Source organism: Heptranchias perlo, chromosome 5 (assembly GCF_035084215.1).
Source record: "Heptranchias perlo isolate sHepPer1 chromosome 5, sHepPer1.hap1, whole genome shotgun sequence".
Classification (NCBI taxonomy): domain Eukaryota; kingdom Metazoa; phylum Chordata; class Chondrichthyes; order Hexanchiformes; family Hexanchidae; genus Heptranchias; species Heptranchias perlo.
Window position 1 is genome coordinate 82,338,505 of NC_090329.1, and position 2,331 is coordinate 82,340,835.

Below are 2,331 nucleotides of genomic sequence, written 5' to 3' on the forward strand. Positions count from 1 at the left end.
ATCACATGATTCAGTCAGCTGAGAGCTGGATACCCCGAGGAACAAGGAAAAACTTTGGAGTGTTCACTGTTTGACCACCAGGGTGAATAAAAGCAAGCCTGAATTCCAGTGACATTCACTCATTTTTTTGGGGGGTTTAGTTTAACTTTTAAAATGTACCTCACTTAAAAAATTAAACACATCTCCACAGAGTAAATGGGTTTGCAGAACGTCTAGTTTTGATCATGAATCTCAATCTTAACATTACTCTGATTGGATACATACTTGAAAAGGAAAAATTTGCAGGTCCATGGGGAAAGAGCAGAGGCGTGGGATGAATTGGACAGCTCTTTCAAAGGGCCGGCACAGGCATGATGGGCTGAAGGGCCTCCTTCTCTGCTGTAAGACTCTATGATTCTAAGATTCTACAATTCTATGATGTTGACAGTTGTTAAGATGACAAAAATGGCATTGTATGATGTATTCAGAGTTCTTCTAAAAGCAACAACTTGCACTTATATAGCATCTTTAACATAGCAAACGTCCCAAGGCGCTTCACAGGAGTGCTTTCAAACAAAATTTGACACCGGGCCACATAAGAAAATATTCGGACAGGTGACGAAAGCTTGGTCAAAGGTGTAGGTTTTAAGGAGCGTCTTACAGGAGGAAAGAGAGCTAGAGAGGCGGAGAGGTTTAGGGAGAGTATTCCAGAGCTTACGGCCTAGGCAGCTGAAGATACGGCCACCAATAGTGGAGCGATTAAAATTGGAAATGCGTAAGAGGCCAGAATTGGAAGTGCGCAGAGATCTCGGAGGGTTGTAAGGGCTGGAGGAGATTAAAGAGATAGGGAGGGGCGAGGCCATGGAGAGATTTGAAAGCAAGGATGAGAATTTTAAAATCAAGGCATTGCCGGACCGGGAGCCATTGTAGCACAGGAGTGATGGGTTTAACCTTTACTTTGATTTGTAGTAATTATATTATTACTGTTACATGATTTCGCTAATGGAAAACAAGGCTTTAAATCTGGCTTTTTAAAAAAAATTACTTTGTTTTCAGAAGTCACAGAGACGCTACTTTCACATATTGTAGAACTGCTTACCTCGGCCTCTTGTATTTGATTGTTCTCCTGTTGGCATTTTTCATTTATCCACCCTTGTAAAAACTGCATTGTTATGTAATTTAGTCTTTCACTGCAATACAAGCAACGGAATTGTGTCTCTGTGTGCTAACTATTACTGAAATAAGATTTCAATTGGATGTTTTGATTCAAAAGCATGCTGGTTTAATAAAATATACAATAGAAATTAAAAAGAACTAGGAACAGAGTGATGGTGGCCTCCTGCAACATAGTACAAAACCCATCATCCACCATCTGACATATTACATTTTTGAACATTATTACTTGTAAATATTGTATTGAACAATAAATAGAATAATTTGTATAACACATTTGTATAATTATTTACCTGCCAAAGGTTCAACTGTAACTCACTGGATACACTACAAACTACATTTAATGCAGCAAGGAAAGCGCATCCAATTTAGTTCCACACCACAGCTTTTTCCCCATGACCCTGCAAATTAGACCTCTTCAAGTACATGTCCAATTGCCTTATGAAAGTTCCTATGGAACCTGCTTCCACCACCCTTTCAGGCAGTGCATTCCAAATCTTAACAACCCTCAGTGTGAAAAAAATTCTCCTCATTTCCCCTCTAGTTCTTTTGCCAATTATTTTAAACGTATGACTTCTGGTTACTGACCCACTTGAGGAAACAGTTTCTCCCTACTTGCTCTATCAAAACCCCTCATTATTTTGAATACCTCTATTAGGTCTCTCTTCAATCTTCTCTGCTCTAAGGAGAACAATCCCAGCTTCTCCAATCTCTCTACATAACTGAAGTCCCTCATCTCTGGTATCATTCTGGTAAACATCCTCTGTACCCTCTCCAAGGCCTTGACATCCTTCCTAAAGTGTGGTGCCCAGAATTGTACACAATACTCCAGCTGAGGTCTAACCAGTGATTTGTAAAGGTTCAGCATGACTTCTTTGTTTTTGTGTTCAATGCCTCTATTTACAAAGCCAAGTATCACATACGCTTTCTTAACCGCCTTATCAACTTGCTCTGCCACCTTCAAAGATTTGTGGATATGCAACCCCAGGTCCCTCTGCTCCCCCCTCAAATAGCATAAATTAGATTGTACTGCCTCTCTATGTTGTTCCTCCAAAAGTGCATCACTTCACACTTATCCACATTAAATTTCATCTGCCATGTGTCTTCCCATTTCACCAATCTATCTATGCCCTCCTGAAGTCTGCTACTCTCCTCACTATTTACTACGTTGCCAAGTTT